Source organism: Pleurodeles waltl, chromosome 4_1 (genome assembly GCF_031143425.1).
Source record: "Pleurodeles waltl isolate 20211129_DDA chromosome 4_1, aPleWal1.hap1.20221129, whole genome shotgun sequence".
Taxonomy (NCBI): Eukaryota; Metazoa; Chordata; class Amphibia; order Caudata; family Salamandridae; genus Pleurodeles; species Pleurodeles waltl.
The window spans coordinates 316,268,809-316,291,491 of record NC_090442.1 but is presented as its reverse complement, the minus strand read 5'-3'; the positions used below and the strand labels follow the sequence as shown (position 1 = coordinate 316,291,491).

The 22,683-nt window shown below is 46.1% G+C and overlaps 1 protein-coding gene across 1 annotated transcript in view; it reads right to left on the bottom strand.

Annotated features, from left to right (window-relative positions):
• The window catches only part of DYRK4 (dual specificity tyrosine phosphorylation regulated kinase 4), a 1,116,119-nt gene that overhangs the window by 270,363 nt on the left and 823,073 nt on the right, over positions 1-22,683 (bottom strand). The gene's annotated exons all lie outside the window — the stretch shown is intronic.

The following is a 22,683-nucleotide window of genomic DNA, read 5'->3' as shown; positions in this document are numbered from 1 at the left end:
TCTTCTCACTTGGTTGTCCAGGCAATAGTGTCTTGCGAACGTGTCCAAGGAAGCCCGCTTTGCCGCCTGGCAGATGTCTAGTACCGGCACACCTCTAGCTAACGCCGTGGTAGCAGCTTTCCCTCTTGTTGAGTGAGCTCTCAAGCCCTCAGGAGGCTGCTTCTTATCCAGTGCATAGCACATTTTAATACACAGAAAGACTCAGCGTGAATTAGTTAGTTTCTGGACTGCCCGACCCTTTTTTGCTCCAACGTACCCCACAAAGAGTTGGTCGTCCACCCGGAACTCTTTTGTACGGTCAAGGTAGAAAGACAACGCTCTTTTGGGTCCAGACAGTGGAGACACTCCTCTTCTTTAGAGGGATGCGGTGGAGCAAAGAAGGTGGGCAGCGTGGTATTCTGACCCAGATGGAAAGGGGTCACTACCTTGGGGAGGAAAGAGGCACGAGTTCTGAGGAATACCTTATCAGGATATATTTTGAGTAACAGTGGTATTGATGATGAAGCCTGCATCTCACTTACTCTCCCGGCAGATGTGATCGCCACTAAGAAGGCTGTTTTGATAGTGAGCAGCCGGAGAGGACAATTATGTAAAGGCTCAAAAGGAGCACACATAAGAACAGTAAGCACTAGATTAAGGTCCCACTGGGGCATAACAAAAGGCATAGATTTAAGAATCTCTGTACAATGGGAGACTTAAACAAAGACTGTTGAATAGGCAAGAGAAGAAAAGCCGATAAGCAGAAAGACAACCCTTAAGAGTCCCTAAGGAGGAACATTGTAGGGTGAGTGTCAGACTGAAAAGAAGGATATTAGAAAGAGAAGAAAAAGAGGATCAATAAACCTCTCTGTACAATATAATACAAAATGTTTACAACAGCAGGCATAAACCGTCTTAGTAGAGGGACGCCTGGCTGCCAGAATGACATTACAGACTTTGGGAGGGAGGTCATGAACCATCAACTGCTGCCGCTCAATCTCCACGCATGAAGCTGCAGAGTTGACAGGTTCGGGTGGAGAACCGTCCACTGCTGCTGTGACAGAAGATCCTCCCAAAGAGGCAACATGATTGGAGGATTGATGCTCATTTTGAGAAGCTCTGGATGCCAGACTCTTCATGCCCAATCTGGAGCCACTAGGATTACTTGGGCCCAATCGTTCTTGATTTTCTTGAGAACTCTGGGCAGAAGTGGTATGGGCGGAAAGGTGTACAGGAGGCCTGAGCTCCACTTGTGATGAAAAGCGTTGCCTAGTGATAGACGCCTTGGAAACTCCAATTCGCAATACTGCTGACATTGTGCGTTCTCTTCGGAGGCGAACAGATCTAACCAGGGCTCTCCCCACTGCTGAAACAGTCCTTGGGCCACCTCTGAATGAAGACATCATTCATGATCCACTAAGCATCGCCGGCTGCCAGGTGTTGAACCACCAGTGTTATGCCCTGCTGTTCCAGCCATGTCCAGAGACGTAGAGCCTCTTGACAAAGGGTCCATTACCCCACACCGCCCTGCTTGTTGCAGTACCACATTGTGGTAGTGTTTTTCATGATCACCTGCACTATCTGCCCTTTCACAACAGGAGGAACTTCCTTTAATGCTAGCCAGATCGCCTGGAGCTCCAATAAGTTGATATGGAGCCCGGATTCCACCGGAGACCAGAGGCCCCTGATCTCCACCTCTCCCAGATGGTCGCCCCATCCCAGAAGTGACACATCTGTTACTACTGTAAGATAAGGTAGGGGAAGGGAGAGGAGTCTGCCTTTGACCCAATCGCAGTTCACTAACCACCACTGCAGATCCTTTGCAGTTCCCTGTGAGATCTGAACCATGTCGGTAAGATTTCCTTGATTCTGTGCCCATTGGAACTTCTGGTCCCACTGCAGAGCCCTCATATGCCATCTGGCATGTTTGACTAATAGGATGCAGGATGCCATGAGTCCCAACAGTCTCAGAGTCTGTCTCACCGAAATCCAGGATAGAGGCTGAAACATCGGTATCATAACCTGAATATCCTGGACTCGATGCTCAGGATGATAGGCCCGAAACTACACTGTGTCCAGAACAGCTCTGATGAAAGGGAGCTTCTGAGAGGGAGTCAGGTGTGACTTCGGGCACGTTTATAGTGAACCCCAGCGAATGCAGGATGTCCGCCGTAGTCTGAAGGTGGGTGATGAGAGCCTGGGGCATCGGAGCCTTCAAGAGCCAGTCGTCCAGGTAGGGGAAGACTGAAATCCCTAACCTGCGCAGATGAGCTGCCACCACCGCCATCACTTTGGTGAACACCCGAGGGGCGCTGGTGAGAAGGGGAGCACGGTAAACTGAAAGTGCTCGTGGCCCACCTTGACCGGCAAGTAACGCCTGTGGGCGGGCAGAATGGGGATGTGAAAATATGCATCCTGCAAGTCCAATGCTACCATCCAGTCCCCTTGGTCTAGGGCAGTGTATTGAAATTAAGTAGGTTTGACCACTGACTTTTGTGTTTCACCACTGTGCATATTAGTTGTTCAATGTTCACCAGTAGCATGTTACATTTTGTATTCAGTTTAACTGCCTATTGGCTTTAACGTGGCATTAGACATTACATTCTGTATTCAGTTTAGCTGCCTATTGGTTTTAACGTGGGATTAGACATTACATATTCAGTTTAGCTACCTATTGGCTTTATCGTGGCGTTAGACATTGCAGTTAAGACATTGCAGATGAGTTGTGTTTTTCCACATGGTAAACCAAGCTTGTGTTTTTCGTATTTTCTCTCACCGAACACTAGCATGATGAGGAAGCGCATATTTTGTGTTTTCCTCTAGTGTAGGGAAGGACTCAGTCTTGGGAAAGACAGCTTTGAAAACTTGGCCAACTTTCAACGCTTGTTTCTTCCAACTCTGACCTACAGTAGCCAGCATGTTTTGATTATTAGCGGGAAGAGCCTTTCAGCAGGCTTTTTCATTATTTAATCTATAAAAGGTGTCCCTGGGCAGCAGCAAGGGGAATTTTCCCAGACTTCAGTCAGGAGTGGACGAAAGCTGCCTGACCTGTCCCGTAAGGGTGGAAAATCTCTTTCTCGCAGTTGAACAGGGGTCATCAACTTGCTGGCAGGAGAAAGATGACGAGCAGTGATAGGCCCTACGGTGTTGAATTTTGACTTTTATTCTTTGCTTTGAAGTTATGCTATAATATAATCATATATATTTGCTGTGTACATTGCAGTTGAGAATCACTTTAATATATTTTCCTTTCATTGCTGTGACTTTTTTAAACGTGTGCCTCCAACCTAGTAATCTCCTCTCTCAGGAACCCCGTGGTGAACTAATAATAAATGTCTTCTTTAAACTAAGAAATGCATTCTAGAGATTGTTGTCAGCTCGGTCATTACTGAAAGCAAAACATTTTGGTGAGTCGCCAGTCTGGGAGTCGAATTGGAGATTGGAAGTGCACAATTTAAAAGTGTAATTGTTTTTGTTGTTTAGAGAATTGAAGGAAGCACCGCAGACCATGTTTGAAAATTCATGTGAAGTTAAACTGCCTTATGGTGCTGTGACAAACATGTTTTCTTGTTTATCAGTACTTTCTAAGTTTTAGGATGAGTGCTTGGATAAAGCAAGAGTGTTTTCATATTTAGAAAAGGTGCTTTTTGAAAGAAATTATGTCCCTTTTGTTCTTGACAGAAGGGTTTGGATACTTTTGTCTGCTTACAGAAAAATGCATGAGAGATGTAAGCAGTTAGAACATGAAAATAAGAATTTATGTGAGCAAATTAGCCAGAACAAATTATTGCAAGATAAAACTGAAATCTACAAAGTTGTTGCAGGAGAATCTGGCTTTTCACATTCCAGTAATGAGGAGGTTAAAAAAGGTGGGGGCCAGTGTGAGCCTCATGAGCAGAGCGTAGATCTCCATGTGCAGAGCAGCCCACAGTTTTTTGCAGGAGTTGAAGTGCATTCTTTAACCCCTTCGCTGCCAGGCCTTTTCCCCCTCCTGTGCCAGGCCTTTTTTTGCCTATTTGGGGCAGTTCGCGCTTAGGCCCTCATAACTTTTTGTCCACATAAGCTAACCAAGCCAAATTTGCGTCCTTTTTTTCCAACATCCTAGGGATTCTAGAGGTACCCAGACATTGTGGGTTCCCTTGAAGGAGGCCAAGAAATTGGCCAAAATACAGTGAAAATTTCATTTTTTTCAAAAAAATTGGAAAAAGTGGCTGCAGAAGAAGGCTTGTGGATTTCCCCCTGAAAATGGCATCAACAAAGGGTTTGCAGTGCTAAACTCAGCAGCTTCCTAGCTTTCAGGAACAGGCAGACTTGAATCAGAAAACCCAATTTTTCAACACAATTTTGGCATTTTACTGGGGCATACCCCATTTTTGCAATTTTTTGTGCTTTCAGCCTCCTTCCAGTCAGTGACAGGAATGGGCATGAAACCAATGCTGGATCCCAGCAACCTAACCATTTCTGAAAAGTAGACAAAATTCTGAATTCAGCAAGGGGTCATTTGTGTAGATCCTACAAGGGTTTCCTACAGAAAATAACAACTGAAAAAGAAAAATATTGAAATTGAGGTGAAAAAAACATAAATGTTTCTCTACGTTTTACTTAACTTTTCCCTGCAATGTCAGATTATCGAAAGCAATATACCGTTACGTCTGCTGGACTCCTATGGTTGCGGGGATATATAGGGCTAGTAGGTTCATCAAGAACCCAAGGAACCCAGAGCCAATAAATGAGCTGCACCCTGACGTGCGTTTTCATTCTATACCGGGTATACAGCAATTCATTTGCTGAAATATAAAGAGTAAAAAATTGCTATCAAGAAAACCTTTGCATTTCCAAAAAGGGCACAAGATAAGGTGCTGAGGAGCAGTGGTTATTTGCACATCTCTGAATTCCGGGGTGACCATACAAGCATGTGAATTATAGGGAATTTCTCAAATAGATGTCTTTTTTACACACTCTCCTATATTTGGAAGGAAAAAATGTAGAGAAAGACAAGGGGCAATAGCACTTGTTTTGCTAATCTATGTTCCCCCAAGTCTCCCGATAAAAATGATACCTCACTTGCGTGGGTAGGCCTAGCGCCGGCGACAGGAAACACCCCAAAGCGCAACGTGGACACATCCTAAATTTTGGGAAAAAACAGAGGTGTTTTTTGCGAAGTGCCTACCTGTAGATTTTGGCCTCTAGCTCAGCCGGCACCTAGGGAAACCTACCAAACCTGTGCATTTCTGAAAACTAGAGACCTAGGGGAATCCAAGGAGGGGTTACTTGCGGGGCTCGGACCAGGTTCTGTTACCCAGAATCCTTTGCAAACCTCAAAAGTTGGCTAAAAAAACACATGTTCCTCACATTTCTGTGGCAGAAAGTTCTGGAATCTGAGAGGAGCTACAAATTTCCTTCCACCCAGCGTTCCCCCAAGTCTCCCGATAAAAATGATACCTCACTTGCGTGGGTAGGCCTAGCGCCGGCGACAGGAAACACCCCAAAGCGCAACGTGGACACATCCTAAATTTTGGAAAAAAACAGAGGTGTTTTTTGCGAAGTGCCTACCTGTAGATTTTGGCCTCTAGCTTAGCCGGCACCTAGGGAAACCTACCAAACCTGTGCATTTCTGAAAACTAGAGACCTAGGGGAATCCAAGGAGGGGTGACTTGCGGGGCTCGGACCAGGTTCTGTTACCCAGAATCCTTTGCAAACCTCAAAATTTGGCTAAAAAAACACATGTTCCTCACATTTCTGTGGCAGAAAGTTCTGGAATCTGAGAGGAGCTACAAATTTCCTTCCACCCAGCGTTCCCCCAAGTCTCCCGATAAAAATGATACCTCACTTGCGTGGGTAGGCCTAGCGCCGGCGACAGGAAACACCCCAAAGCGCAACGTGGACACATCCTAAATTTTGGAAAAAAACAGAGGTGTTTTTTGCGAAGTGCCTACCTGTAGATTTTGGTCTCTAGCTCAGCCGGCACCTAGGGAAACCTACCAAACCTGTGCAGTTCTGAAAACTAGAGACCTAGGGGAATCCAAGGAGGGGTGACTTGCGGGGCTCGGACCAGGTTCTGTTACCCAGAATCCTTTGCAAACCTCAAAATTTGGCTAAAAAAACACATGTTCCTCACATTTTTGTGGCAGAAAGTTCTGGATTCTGAGAGGAGCTACAAATTTCCTTCCACCCAGCGTTCCCCCAAGTCTCCCGATAAAAATGATACCTCACTTGCGTGGGTAGGCCTAGCGCCGGCGACAGGAAACACCCCAAAGCGCAACGTGGACACATCCTAAATTTTGGAAAAAAACAGAGGTGTTTTTTGCGAAGTGCCTACCTGTAGATTTTGGCCTCTAGCTCAGCCGGCACCTAGGGAAACCTACCAAACCTGTGCATTTCTGAAAACTAGAGACCTAGGGGAATCCAAGGAGGGGTGACTTGCGGGGCTAGGAGCAGGTTCTGTTACCCAGAATCCTTTGCAAACCTCAAAATTTTGCTAAAAAAACACATGTCCCTCACATTTTTGTGGCAGAAAGTTCTGGAATCTGAGAGGAGCTACAAATTTCCTTCCATCCAGCGTTCCCCCAAGTCTCCCGATAAAAATGATACCTCACTTGCGTGGGTAGGCCTAGCGCTGGCGACAGGAAACACCCCAAAGCGCAACGCGGACACATCCTAAATTTTGGAAAAAAACAGAGGTGTTTTTTGCGAAGTGCCTACCTGTAGATTTTGGCCTCTAGCTCAGCCGGCACCTAGGGAAACCTACCAAACCTGTGCATTTCTGAAAACTAGAGACCTAGGGGAATCCAAGGAGGGGTGACTTGCGGGGCTCGGACCAGGTTCTGTTACCCAGAATCCTTTGCAAACCTCAAAATTTGACTAAAAAAACACATGTTCCTCACATTTCTGTGGCAGAAAGTTCTGGATTCTGAGAGGAGCTACAAATTTCCTTCCACCCAGCGTTCCCCCAAGTCTCCCGATAAAAATGATACCTCACTTGCGTGGGTAGGCCTAGCGCCGGCGACAGGAAACACCCCAAAGCGCAACGTGGACACATCCTAAATTTTGGAAAAAAACAGAGGTGTTTTTTGCGAAGTGCCTACCTGTAGATTTTGGCCTCTAGCTCAGCCGGCACCTAGGGAAACCTACCAAACCTGTGCATTTCTGAAAACTAGAGACCTAGGGGAATCCAAGGAGGGGTGACTTGCGGGGCTCGGACCAGGTTCTGTTACCCAGAATCCTTTGCAAACCTCAAAATTTGGCTAAAAAAACACATGTTCCTCACATTTCTGTGGCAGAAAGTTCTGAAATCTGAGAGGAGCTACAAATTTCCTTCCACCCAGCGTTCCCCCAAGTCTCCCGATAAAAATGATACCTCACTTGCGTGGGTAGGCCTAGCGCCGGCGACAGGAAACACCCCAAAGCGCAACGTGGACACATCCTAAATTTTGGAAAAAGACAGAGGTGTTTTTTGCGAAGTGCCTACCTGTAGATTTTGGCCTCTAGCTCAGCCGGCACCTAGGGAAACCTACCAAACCTGTGCATTTCTGAAAACTAGAGACCTAGGGGAATCCAAGGAGGGGTGACTTGCGGGGCTCGGACCAGGTTCTGTTACCCAGAATCCTTTGCAAACCTCAAAATTTGGCTAAAAAAACACATGTTCCTCACATTTCTGTGGCAGAAAGTTCTGGAATCTGAGAGGAGCTACAAATTTCCTTCCACCCAGCGTTCCCCCAAGTCTCCCGATAAAAATGATACCTCACTTGCGTGGGTAGGCCTAGCGCCCGCAACAGGAAACGCCCCAAAACGCAACGTGGACACATCCCATTTTTTGAAAGAAAACAGTGCCTACCTGTGGATTTTGGCCTGTAGCTCACCCGGCACCTAGGGAAACCTACCAAACCTGTGCATTTCTGAAAACTAGAGACCTAGGGGAATCCAAAATGGGGTGACTTGCGGGGCTCGGACCAGGTTCTGTTACCCAGAATCCTTTGCAAACCTCAAAATGTGGCTAAAAAAACACATGTTCCTCACATTTCTGTGGCAGAAAGTTCTGGAATCTGATAGGAGCCACAAATTTCCTTCCACCCAGCGTTCCCCTAAGTCTCTCAATAAAAATGGTACCTCACTTCTGTGGGTAGGCCTAGCGCCCACGAAAGGAAATGGCCCAAAACACAACGTGGACAGAACATATTTTTTCACAGAAAACAGAGGTGTTTTTTGCAAAGTGCCTACCTGTGGAGTTTGGCCTCTAGCTCAGCCGGCCCCGGGAGGGGGGGGGGGGGCAGAAATGGCCTAAAATAAATTTGCCCCCCCCAGCCCCCACCCCCCCGGGAGCGACCCTTGCCTACGGGGTCGCTCCCCCTGCGTGACATTGGCGCCAAAAAACAAATCCCCGGTGCCTAGTGGTTTCTGCCCCCTTGGGGGCAGATTGACCTAAAATCGGCCAATCTGCCCCCAAGGGGGGCAGAAATGGCCTAAATACAATTTGCCCCCCAGGGGAGAGACCCTTGCCTGATGGGTCGCTCCCCATCTCGAAAAAAAAAAACAAACAAAAAAAAAAACACAACAAAAAAATTTGCCCTGGTGCCCTGAGGGTTCTGCCCCCCCCTGGGGGCAGTTCGGCCTAATAATAGGCCGATCTGCCCCCAGGGGGGGCAGAAATGGCCTAAAATAAATGTGCCCCCCCCCCAGCCCCCACCCCCCCCCCGGGAGCGACCCTTTCCTACGGGGTCGCTCCCCCTGCGTGACATTGGCGCCAAAAAACAAATCCCCGGTGCCTAGTGGTTTCTGCCCCCTTGGGGGCAGATTGACCTAAAATCGGCCAATCTGCCCCCAAGGGGGGCAGAAATGGCCTAAATACAATTTGCCCCCCAGGGGAGCGACCCTTGCCTGATGGGTCGCTCCCCATCTCGAAAAAAAAAAACACAACAAAAAAATTTGCCCTTAGGGTTCTGCCCCCCCCTGGGGGCAGTTCGGCCTAGTAATAGGCCGATCTGCCCTCAGGGGGGGCAGAAATGGCCTAAAATAAATTTGTCTCCCCCCCGGGAGCGACCCTTGCCTACGGGGTCGCTCCCCCTGCGTGACAGAGCTTCCAGCGCGACTAGGGAGGCCCCTGTGACAAATCAGCGCGCGCTCGCGCGCTGACGTCACAGGGGGGGTGGGGGGCGTCGGGGGTGGAAGGGGAAGGTCTTCCCCTTCCATCCCGACTTGGGGGGGAAGGGGGGTGCACGGGGGGCGCGCTAGCGCGCCCCCAAGTTCCCCTGTGCCTAGGACGAGATGATCTCGTCCAAGGCACAGGGGAACTGTAGCCTTGGACGAGATCATCTCGTCCAAGGCACAGAAGGGGTTAAAAGATTACACTGAGCAAGAAGTTGAGGATGTTATGTTCAGACCACTTTTGCAAAGTACGATGTGTTAAATTAATTCAGCCAAGACAGAGGTACTGTCACAAAATATGCAGTTTCTGGGAATTCAGTGGAATCCAGAACATAGAGAGATATTGTTACAGGGAAAACAAATGATTTTAGAGTTTCTTACTATTTGCACTAAGCAAGAGACACCGAGTTTCATAAGCTTGTTTGATTTTTGGAAACAGTGTAGCCCTCATCTGAGTAAAATCTTAACACTTTGGTACAAAGTAACAAGGAAAAAAAATGAGTTTGAATGGAGTGAGAGGCAGCTTCATGCTTTTGATTTGGCAAATGAAATAATTCAATAGACTTTAGATTTGTGCGCAGTGCAAGAGGGAAACACTGATGTAAACTTGAGTATGTGGCAGAAAGAAGGGAGGACAAGGGTGCCCCTGGGGCTTTGGATTAGAGAATTATCTGACTTTGAGGAGCGCTATACTCCTTTTGAAAAACAGCGTTTGACTTGTTATTGGGCTCTAGTGAATACTGAGCAAATTACATTAAATGATAATGTAATTCTGAAACCTGAAATATCAGTCATGCAGTAGGTGATGAGTTCACCTAAATCTCACAGTATAGGACAGGCACAAGAGGCTAGTATCATACTTTGGATCTGGTACATATAAAACAGGTCTCAAGTAGGACCGACAGGCACTGCAGCCCTACATGAACAGGTGTCACAAGCCCCTTTACAGGATGAGGAGAGGGTGCAGGGAGTCCCACGGGTAAAAGAGTTACCAGTGACATTGAGTGCACCATTTGAATTCTTGTCCCCTGAGGACAGAAAGCGTGTTTGTTTGACTAATAATTCATTGAAATACGTGAGTACTAAAAGACAATGGAAAGCAGTGTTATACAATTCAGTTACTGAAAAATTATTGTCTACCACAGGAGAAGGAAAAAGTAACCAATATGCAGAGTTGTACTTTGCGTGTCAGACATTAAAGCAGGAGATGCTTGAGACGTGTCCTTTTTACACTGATTCTTGGTTCACTGCCAATGGATTAGCCGTTTGGTTTTCCACATGGTTTGTACATAACTGGTTCAAAGAGTTGTGGCAGGAAATTTGGGAAAAGTTAAAACAGAGTTAAGTCATACATGCTCATTGTCCCATTGACTCATTTGAATACTGGTTCAATTCCCTTGCAGACATCAAAGACAAAAGTGCAGAGGCAGAAGGGTCAACCCAGAATTCTGACTTGGTAGGGATGGCTAAGTTGGTGCACCAGAAATGTGGACATCTGGGAGAAAGAGCGACTTACAGGTGGGCAGAGATTAAAGAGATGCACATTCCCCTAGATTTGATAAAAACTGTGATTTTGCAATGTCCTATTTGTCAGTACACACAACAGAGATCTGTTCCTCAAACACTCAAAGATCAGTTGGGGAAAGGAAAGTTACCAGGACAGATATGGCAAATTGATCAGGTTTTAGGGGGAGTGATTGCTGCAGATTACCAAGTCAAAATCAAAGTTATTCTGATTAATAGTGGGGAATCTGATTTATTCATACAGATTGGAGACATAATTGCCCAATTTGTCATAAGTGCAGTGAATGGAGGTTTGGTAAGGAAGGAGTCTGCCCCAGCCCTGTGCCTCCCCAGGCAGTGCAAGGAAAGAGAAGCTATGTTGCCGCAGATAATAACCTCACTGCTAAGGTGTGGATTGAACCCCCAAATGGCCCTCCAGGACCTGCAGAAATGATAGCAAAGGGCCCCAATAACATCCTACTGATTATAAAACAAGGAAAGGAAAAAGGAGAGAACATTTCAGATGACAAATGTTATTTGCAAGAAAAGTCATACTTTTTTCTTTTGCAGATCCTACTACGACTTGCCACTGACCATGAGTGTGCTGTGTGGTCTCCCTTTGGGCGTTTGTGTGTGGGGTCGGGGGAGGGACCTCACCCCCAACCTGAACCTGATTGATTAAAGTACAAAACCTATGGATCCATTTTGCACATCTGGCGCCTCCGGTTCAAGTTCTACATGGGATCAATACAGAGTACCATTGCAACTTGTTTGATGACATTCTTCCACACGAACTAACTCATGGCTTATTATCTGATGACTGCTGCCAGTCTCATTAAGCAACATTGCCAGTTAGCTGTCTGTTTTTTCATGTGGAAACCTGACTTTCACTTACATTCCAGCAAACCTTTCAGGTGGACCGTGTACCTTTACATGAGTAGAACTCACGCTACATCAACTTGCTATTTTAGAGACACTATTCAATCAGTTATTATCCCAATCAGAGTATACCAGCTTCAGTCTCTTCATTGTAGGTGTATCTGATTTGAAAGTTTATGAGATCAATACGTTAATCCACTTCCATTGCTTTACAGTGATTACTTTTATCATTCAAACCTGATTTGCTTATAATGTTTTTGTTTTTTTGTTTGAAACAAAAGAAAAGTAAACAAAAGTCATTGGTCAGAGAGTGGAGATGTATTGAAATTAAGTATCTTTGACCACTGACTTTGTGTTTCACCACTGTGCATATTAGTTGTTCAAAGTTCACCAGTAGCACATTACATTTTATATTCAGTTTAGCTGCCTATTGGCTTTAACGTGGCATTAGGCATTACATTCTGTATTCAGTTTAGCTGCCTATTGGCTTTAACATAGCATTAGACATTACATTTTGTAGTCAGTTTAGCTGCCTATTAGCTTTATCGTGGCGTTAGACATTGCAGTTGAGGCATTGCAGATGAGCTGTGTTTTTCCACATGGTAAACCAAGCTTGTGTTTTTCGTATTTTCTCTCACCGAACACTAGCATGATAAGGATGCACGTATTTTGTGTTTTTCTCTAGTGCAGGGAAGGACTCAGCCTTGGGAAAGACAGCCTTGAAAACCTGGCTAACTTTCAACGCTTGTTTCTTCCAACTCTGACCTACAGTAGCCAGCATGTTTTGACTATTAGAGGGAAGGGCCTTTCAGCAGGCTTTTTTATTATTTAATCTATAAAAGGTGTCCCTGGGCAGCAGCGAGGGGAATTTGCCGAGACTTCAGTCAGGAGTGGATGTCAGCTGCTGACCTGTCCCGTAAGGGTAGAAAATCTCTTTCTCGCAGTTGAACAGGGGTCATCAACTTGCTGGCAGGAGAAAGATGACGAGCAGTGACAGGCCCTACGGTGCTGAATTTTGACTTTTATTCTTTGCTTTGAAGTTATGCTATAATATAATCATATGTATTTGCTGTGTACATTGCAGTTGAGAATCACTTTAATATATGTTCCTTTCTTTGCTGTGGCTATTTTTAAACGTGTGCCTCCAACCTACTAATCTCCTCTCTTAAGAACCTCGTGGTGAAGTAATAATAAATGTCTTCTTTAAACTAAGAAATGCATTCCAGAGATTGTTGTCAGCTCGGTCATTAGTGAAAGCAAAACAGGCAGACAAGACCAGAGCAAGAGTGAGCATCTTGAATTTCTCCTTCTTGAGGAAGAGATTGACGTCCCTTAAATCCAGGATAGGGCGAAGGTCCTTGTTCATTTTGGAAATCAGAAAGTAGCGAGAATAACAATCACTGCCTACTTCTGACATCGGGACCCTTTCTATGGCTCCTTTGGCCAAGAGAGCCATAAGCCGTTCTTTTACTGGAGGGATAGAGGGAGGGAAAGACCGGAAGGGGAGGGAATAGCCCTTCTGTATGATCTGCAAGACCCATTTGTACGATGTTATGGACCGCCAGTTAAGGAGATGAAATTGAATCCCCCCTCCAACTGGACGGACATGGTCTTGCAGAACCATACTAGGAGGGCTCGGGCGCTGCGGAAGAGGAGGGATGGGTGGTGGCCAACCTCTGGCCAGACCCTCTGGGTCTGACGGTACCACAACCTCGTCCTCTCAAGAGATGCTGTGAAGCCGCAGGACAGTGGCTAACCTATGGCTGGCATGGTACCACGCCCCTTCCAAAGCCTCGAAAGGGACGATAAACAGACTGCTGATGAGCCAGCGCTGAAAGGCCCAAGAATCTGGCTGTAGCTCGAGAATCGATGAACCTCTCAAGCGCAGAGTCTGCCTTCTCACCAAAAAGGCGAGAGACATCAAAAGGCATGTCCATCAAACTCGACTGGACATCCGCCGAAAAGCCAGGAGAATGTAGCCAGGCGTGGCGACGGAGGTCCACTGACAGCTTGGATGAGAGTGTCCCATACACCCTCCAGGACCTGGGGCAGCACCTGTGCCACTGTATCCCATAAAGTATGGGAAAAACAGCCCAATAGGCAAGAGGTATTTACCAACCTCAATGACAGGCTGGACAAAGAAAACAACTTCTTTCCAAGTTGGTCCAGCCTCTTGGATTCCCTATCCGGAGGAGCAGAAGGGAAGGCACCACGGGGAGTGGAGGCTTGGACCACCAAGCTCTCAGGGGTAGGGTGTTGGGTGAGGAAACTGGGGTCATTTGGAGCAGGTCGATGGCGGCGTCCAATTGCCCTATTCACAGGAGCCCCTGGGCTGGGTTTGGACCATGTTCCCAGAAGGACATTTGTGAGGGCTTCACTGAAGGGTAACATCAGCTCTGATGTAGCAACCCCTGGCTGAAGCACCTCTGTCAGGAGATTAGTCCTGACTGGCACCATAGGCAAGTCTAGGTCCAAGACCTCAGCTGCCCTACGCACCACCATGGCATAAGATGCGCCCTCCTGTGTAGCCACAGCGAGAGGAGACAGCATGCCAGCATCTGGAGAAGTATCCAGTCCACTGGCTTCCCCTAGATCCTCATACCAGTCCTGTTCATGCTCCAATCCATATTCTAAAGGGTCCTCAGACCCCTCTCACTCCTGTGCCTAGCTGTTCTGAATAAGCCTCAGGCATTGATTTGAGCCTAATCAGTGCCGTCAAAGTTGGAATTGGCGTGTTACGACATTGTTACAGCTCTGAATCATCTGGAATGAGGATGGGGCTACCACCACCAGTAGGTGTCGGTGGTGGAGGGAGCGTCGACATTGGGCCCGGCGCCAGAGGAGATCGACTGTGAGAAAGCGATGTCGGTCCAGATCCGCTATCGGATCCCAGGGTCCCCAACGGTGCTGAGGCCAAAGCCGCCGACGTCGAATCTGATGGAGTCCGTGCTGACCCCGTGGAGCCCGAACACCTACCGGAGGTTGCAGCACGCTCAAAAACAAGGTGAGTAGCCTTGTAAAATTCTTTGACTTGAGCGAGGGTCACTCTGGTCGCCAGGAAAAGGGGAAGACTCCGAATCGGCCCTGGCGACGGCTCCGCTGAGCCGCTCTCAGATCGTCGATGCTTCCTGGATGCATTGTCGCCCAACGTGCATGGCGTAGTCGAAGTCAGCTTGGACTTCTTCTTCTTTTTGTGCCTCTTACCTGAATGCCCCGAAGACCTTGAATGCGAGGAAGATGACTTGGGGCTTCTGAAGTGGTGCCGCGACCTAATCCTAGAGCAGGACCGTGATCTCCTCAGAGTCACGCTAACCGAAGATGGCTGCCAGGCCGCTAGAAGCTTGAGAGATCTCTCTCTCAAGGCCTGCTGAGCCATGGCCCAATAGTCAGAACACGACTTCGAATCGTGGTCCTTCTCAAGACACCAGAGAGACAACTGGTGTGGATCCGTAACCGACATGGTGCGATGACATGCACCACACAGTTTAAATCCAGCTGTTCTCGAAGACATCACTCAGACAATCAAAAAAAATATTCGACAAAAACGTGGAAGAAAGGATAGCTCTTTCCAGATCTGCGCTTAACCGGTGCAGAAGGAAAAGAACTGACATACGCACGCTGGGGTGGTGCCTATATAGAAGGCCGTGACATCACAGACGGCTCCAACTACGCTGACGATGCCACGCAGAGCTGTACGTTGCACGTGGATCCGAACGAAACCACCCGACGGCGCGCACAGGGTACTGCTCAGCAGAAAAATTCCAGATTCGAAGCTGAAGGAAAGGTAAGGAATCTGCAGCTTGAAGTCTCTATCAGATTAGGCGGATTATACAAGTATAATTTAAAATATTTAACATAGAGTTTTTATTTATTTCAGAACAACAATCAACATAAAAGAAAAATAAATCTATCTTAAGAAGCCAAAAGAAATTCAAAACTAGACTACAAATTCAGACCAAAGAACAGTTCTCCAGCCTACCCTCTTCACATTTCCTACAGAAGAAAACATGAATGAATTTTTCTAATAAGAACAGGAAAATAACTACCCTTTTAATTTTCACAGCAACAGAATTCAAACCACTAACAGTTTTACTTTTATTAGAAGAGATAAAAATTTAAAATTTTGTTTCATTTAACAGGATTAAGCACAACACATAAGACATTTTCTAAATATGTTTACATGATGATTTCCTTTTTCAAACATAGAGAATCAACGCGAGGCACAATTTTATCAAACCCAAAAGAGGAAACAGGTTACTAAAATATGTAGATACCTTTATTGTAATATAAGCCTTACTTAGCCAAGGAGTTATTAGAGATGTGAGAACTTCTTCTCAACCTGTTGCAAAGGCAGATATGTTGCAATGATGATATTGTGGAAAAAATTACTGAGCATAACCATTCTGCGCCTTTGTAATGGAGTTGGGAATGAGAAAAAATCTCCGCCATGTTAAAATACTTGGTGCCACCTCCAATGAATCCTGTGGATCTTTACTGAGGGAGGTAGCCCAGAACATCTTCATGCATGTTTCTGGTAGTATGCACACAAACCCTAATTTAAGAAGAATGGTGCAAAGACAAAAACAGACGAGTAAACCCCAACTAACACCCCCTCATACCTATTCTAATATTAACATTCACCCATCCAGCATCTTTTAACCATGAACCGTTCCTTCCCTATGTTAACAAAACATTCTCAAAAGTGTATGCTAATCTTTGTTACCTTTCATGACACCACAATGTTTGAAAATAGTGAAATCTGAATGATGGATGGCACCATTAAATCCACACCATATTTACCCTTATTTACACTCTACAATAATAATTGACTTTGAATTACAAATGATAAACATGAATATTAAAATGTATCAAAAGACCCTAAGTCAAGGAAGTTTTTTTTCTCCATTTTTCCAAGGCTTATTGGAAAAATAATAAAAAAACATCCTTAGTTTAGGACTGCATGTCAAGCAGTAAACAACAATTCAAACTTAGAAAACTCACAGCTTTGTGTTTTGTACCTCCTAATTATGTGGATTACTTCTACACATCAGTTAAACATTCTGAATTATTTCCACAAAATGCAGAACAATTGGCACCCCTTCTAAATTATTTTGAAGATAAGTGGATAGGCCATTTTAGTAGGTCAGATCACAGGAGGAAACTATGCTTCCAACTGAATGTTGAAAACGCTACTCAACCTTTTAGCGGCAGCTGCAAAGATGAACAATGCCATTGAGGATTGGCATAATTCTTTTAACAGTTCTAGTGGTAAATGTCACCCAAACCTGTATCATTTCTTAGAAATGGAACAAAGGTTTTAGGAAATTAGACAGGCACAATCATTAACAGTTCGGCTGAATCCTTGAGCTTCCAAAAAACGTGAAGCAATGTCAGAAAGGTTACTGGCCAAAATCCAACAGTTTTCTATTTTGGGAGGTGCAGACTACCCAGAGAATATTGCGTTCATTTCACACTATTAATCTCTTAAAACATTAACTTCCTTTATTCTCCTGTTTTGGTAAAATGTGATAAAACTTTATATCTCAGTATATAGTCATTTAAAAAAATATGTTTAGAAAGTATTTCATTTTTTAACTCCTCCTGTCATCTTTCTTCAATTCTTGATGATTTCTTAATGAACCACTCACCAAGTATCTCAGGTAATCCAGTAGTGCACAAAATGTAATCACTATTCAAAACTGCCATAGTAGCTACCTCCCTGAGTTACCGTCCACTGGCCTAGCGGGAAACAGCCGACAGCATGGTCTCCAGCTTGTAATCGAGCTGGCGGCAATGCTGTAGATCGCAGGGTGCACAAGCACCATCACAATGTTCACTGTCTGCAAACAGTGAACATTGCGAAGGTGCTGGCCAAGAGGGCCCCTGCACTGCCTATGCCAATTGCATGGGCAGTGCAGGGCCACCCCTGGGGCACCCTGCACCCGTTCTCTGCCAGCATTTTCATGGCGGTACTACTGCCTTGAAACCACTGGTGGAGAAGAGGGTCGTAATCCCCAGGGCAGCACTGCTTTCAGCACTGCCCTGGCAGAGTAGGACCGCCACAACTACTAGTGGAGAAATTACTTTAATTTAATATTATTTTAACTGTATATATTTATAGTACCCACCCACTAACTCTGAATCCCTTTCATCCAACAAAAAATACACTAAAAAAAATCATACTTACTTATATTTACCATTATTCATGGTAATGGTGTGCAAGCTTAAGACATGTGTGATAAAGGCATGTGTGGTAAAGGCATATGCGAGGTAAAGACTGCGTGATAAAGGCTATTTCCCGTGCAGCACACATGAAATGTCAGAAAAGTTTTGGCAAAATGAGCATTTCTCCTTTTTTAAAGCCAGTCTCAAAGAGGCACTATTGTTTGGTGCAAAGCCATGTCTACAAATGTTAGCAGATACGATTTAGTGTGAAAAACCATTGGTGGCTGCATAGGAATGCCCATATACCACCCATGGTACACCTCCCTTATTAAAGCAATGCAAAGCAGTGCTAGTGCTGCTTTGCAACACTTTAAGGATATTTTTCAGCACAAAGAAAGTTTTGCACTACAAAGTAAACTCAAGTAAACATTTTGTGCCAGTTTCTGTCACTTTTGTGATGCAAAACCAACACAAAATGGTAGTATATTTGTTCCAAATAATTCAGTTTGTTTTACATAGGAGCATGTGAAGTTGTGAAGTATGGCAAATAACCACTTTTCAATTCGTTTTGTAAATCTTTGTGAAGTTTGCAAAGTGTAAAGATTGCATTTGTTTCATAAAAAGAAGGACACCATTGGCAGCTTTTTTGACAGCAGAAAACTGTTCTCATTGTAATGATGGGTTTCAAGGAGCAGTGGCAGAAGGAGAGAGAAACCTTTTGCCACCAATGGAACCTTGACTACTGATCAATCCTCAGCTACACACGCACCACACATTCATCAAACTTTTATAAATCCAGATATTAATGCTCTCAATCACTCCTTCATTAATTAACGCTATATTTGGCTTAGTCTACCTTCAAATCAAATCAAATCATCAAATCATAAATATTTATAAAGCGCGCTACTCACCCGTGCGGGTCTCAAGGCGCTAGGGGGAAGGGGTTACTGCTGCTCGAAGAGCCAGGTCTTGAGTAGTCTCCGGAAAGCGGAGTGGTCCTGGGTGGTCCTGAGGGTGGTCCTGAGGATGGTGGGGAGGGAGTTCCATGTCTTGGCCGCCAGGTAGGAGAAGGACCTCCCACCCGCCGTGGTGCGGCGGATGCGAGGGACGGCGGCGAGAGCGAGGTTGGCGGAGCGAAGAGGACAGGTGGGAGTGTAGAAGCTGAGTCAGCGGTTGAGGAGTTCGGGTCCCTTGTTGTGGAGGGCTTTGTGTGCGTGGGTGAGGAGTCGGAAGGTGATCCTTTTGTTGACGGGAAGCCAGTGCAGATGTCTCAGGTGGGCGGAGATGTGGCTGTTGCGGGGTATGTTGAGGATGAGGCGGGCGGAGGCGTTTTGAATTCGTTGCAGACGTTTCTGGAGTTTAGCGGTGGTTCCTGCGTATAGTGTGTTGCCGTAGTCCAGGCGGCTCGTGACGAGGGCATGGGTCACGGTCTTTCTGGTGTCGGCGGGGATCCAACAGAAGATCTTTCGGAGCATGCGGAGGGTGAGGAAGCAGGAGGATGATACGGCGTTGACTTGTTTGGTCATGGTGAGTAGTGGGTCCAAGATGAAACAGAGGTTGCGTGCGTGGTCTGAGGGGGTCGGTTCGGTGCCAAGGGCCGTGGGCCACCAGGAGTCGTCCCAGGCAGTCGGGGTGTTTCCGAGGATGAGGACTTCTGTTTTGTCTGAGTTCAGTTTCAGACGGCTGAGTTTCATCCAATCTGCGACGTCTTTCATTCCATCTTGCAGGTTGGTCTTGGCGCTGGTGGGGTCCTTGGTGAGGGAAAGTATCAGTTAAGTGTCGTCAGCGTAAGAGGTGATGATGATGCTGTGTTTGCGTACGATGTCGGCGAGGGGGCTCATGTAGACATTGAAGAGTGTCGGGCTGAGCGAGGAGCCTTGTGGGACGCCGCAGATGATCTTGGTGGGGTCTGAGCGAAAAGGTGGGAGGTAGACTCTTTGGGAGCGGTTGGAGAGGAAGGAGGTGATCCAGTCCAGGGCCTGTCCTTGGATCCCGGTGGAGCGGAGGCGGGATATTAGGGTTCGGTGGCAGACGGTGTTGAAGGCAGCCGAGAGGTCGAGGAGGATGAGGGCGACTGTTTCTCCGTTGTCCATCAGGGTTCTGATGTCGTTTGTGACTGAGATGAGGGCGGTTTCTGTGCTGTGATTGGCTCGGAATCCGGACTGAGAGGGGTCGAGTAGGCTGTTGTCTTCAAGGAAGTTGGTAAGTTGCTTGTTGACGGTCTTCTCTATGACTTTGGCGGGGAATGGGAGGAGCGAGATGGGGCGGAAGTTCTTCAGGTCGCTTGGGTCCGCCGTAGGTTTTTTCAGTAGGGCGTTGACTTCAGCGTGTTTCCAGCTCTCGGGGAAGGTAGCAGACGAAAACGAGCTGTTGATGATGGTCTGGAGGTGCGGGCGATGATGTCGTCGGCTTTGTTGAAGATGAAGTGTGGGCAGGGGTCCGAGGGGGCACCGGAGTGGATGGAGTTCATGGTGGCTTTGGTCTCTTCCATGTTGATGTGAGTCCAGGCGTTGAGGGTGATGGCTGGGGTTGTAGGTTCTGTGGTGGTTGGCTGGGTGCGGTGTCCGAAGCTGTCGTGTAGGTCGGTGATCTTACGATGGAAGAAGGTGGCGAGGGAGTTGCAGAGGTCTTGTGAGGGCGTGATGGTGTTGGCGTTGGCGTTAGGGTTCACCTAACACCTAACCATTCACCAATGCACAGATACAAAATCACCAATCGATTATGTACTTTTTAGAAAAGTGTTTTAATGGATTTGCCAATGTATATTTGTGTGAAGGAGTGCAATAGTGGCAGGTAATCTTTAAATGTGGTGGGGCACTACCAAGAGTTCACCCCACTTTTTTTCAAAATTTGCCTTGCGAGTTTCTCATATGTTAATATGTTCATTGTGTCAATGCTAGCATTTTGTTAATGGGTCTCCCTTATGACAATAAATACATACAATATTCAAGTATCAGAATTTTGCCAGTGATATTGTCTCTATATCATGGGTGGCCCGTTTGGCAAAAATACCTCTAGTATTCTAGCTCCAGCATTTATCATGGTTTGCTCACTCCAACCTGCCCGCTCAGCTACAATATGCCATGGCTGCCCACTCTGAGGAGAAGAATTATCTACAGTATGCCAGCACCAGCATTTTGTCATAGGTGTTCCCTTATTTCAAGTATTACTTTCAGTATTTCAGGGTCTGTATTTTTTCTTGGGTGCCCCTGTTATGCCATCCACTACCTGCAAATGTTCTAGCACCAGCATTTTGCCGGGGGTGTGCTCATGCCAAGAATTTCCTCCAGTATGCAAGTAACGGAATTTTATCAGGGATACTCTTTCTCATACTAAAAATCACTTCCAGTATGCCAGTGGCAGCATATTACTTTGGGAGCCGCCATAAGCTCTGCATTATATTGAGTGTGCCATGGCCAGAAGCAAACTCTCAAACATAAAACATGCAAATAAACATATTCTTACACACTCATCACACTCTCATATTCTCACTCATAGTTCCTCCATCCCACATTCACTCTCTTTCCCCTCACTTTCTCACATGCTCATTCTCACTCACTCACACTCACTCCCACTCATCACTACTCACACACAAACATACTCATACTCATTGGTTGTCCCTCACAAACACACTTACAGACACCCACCCTTTCAACTAACTGGCTATGGGCCTTGGTGCAGCTGCACCCGATGTGCCTTTCATAGCTTTACACCCTGACTCACATCCACTCCTTCTCATTATCTCCAGCCATTCACTCCTTCTAAAACACTCACATGCGTCCACTCACTACCTCACACTCACTTTCACTTATTCATAACACTCTCAAGGTCAGATTGTGACTCACTTTCACTTTCAAACAAACTCACACACACTTTCACTTAATACTATTCACTCTTAATCACTTACAAACACATCCGCAAGCAAACACACACATGCACAGAGAGACTGCATTGTTTTTACTTACCTAGCTTCTTTTGCTGCCAACTTGGAGGCTCCATGGCAGCAGAAGAGCAAATGACGCTGGACTTTTGAATCCGCAACCCATGATTCTGAAGGAGGAGCCAGGCAGAACAGCAGGTTTGAAAAGGGGAAGATCCACCTCAATCTCTCTGCCTGCTTCTTGAATAGACTGGCAGCACAGACATATAAGAAGCTTGGACAGTGTTGGAGATTCTGATCCTGCTGCTCTGTGCGGCTTCCCATTGCCTCAAGGATGCACTGATGTGCACCATGGCAGACACATTTGGTACAGATACTGTGCTGGCTGAGGCATGGCCAGGATATCAGCTAAATGCAATTCATTGTGCCTCTGTGAGTAGTTAAACTCTACCTCTGAGATACGCAATCTAGATATCCACCTACATAGTACAGTGTACTGTGTTTTTGAGCAACACTTTGTAAGTGGATTGTCGCTCAGCCCTCTCTTCTTCACCTGTCATCAGGAGCCTGGATATGAGGCAGAGAGGATTTACCTGCACACTGGAAGTGTTTATGAGAACACAAACATTGTGTTTTGATGAACACTGATAAATTAAATAATGTGCAGTGTCGGGAGAGGCAAGAGGCAAAATGTGAGACCTCACAGGAGGCAGGGCTGCACCCTGAAGCCCCTGATAAGGAGCCGCCACTGAGTGAATGTGACTTACCCCTGGAAATTCAGAAGTAGGCCATGGCTGAGTAACACCCATTCACAGAAGAAATGTGAATCAACTTTCAATTAGCAGTCTAGGCTTGTGGATCAGAATATGGGTAAGAAACTATTAGCGTTGGCTCAGTGGGATTAGTATGAACTGTCTCCAAAATCATTAAGAACAACAAGAAAGAAGAAGTGTAATTGAAAGCTATACCTCTGATTGTTTTTAAGAGAAATGTCACACAATATAATTATTGATATGCAGGTCTCATAACTGGAAGTATCTCTTGTGCTGTTTTAGAACTCTCATATGTGTAAGAGTGCACCTCATAGCCTTACACCTTACAGCAGACAGCACATTTTATTGTAAGTCTCACAAAGA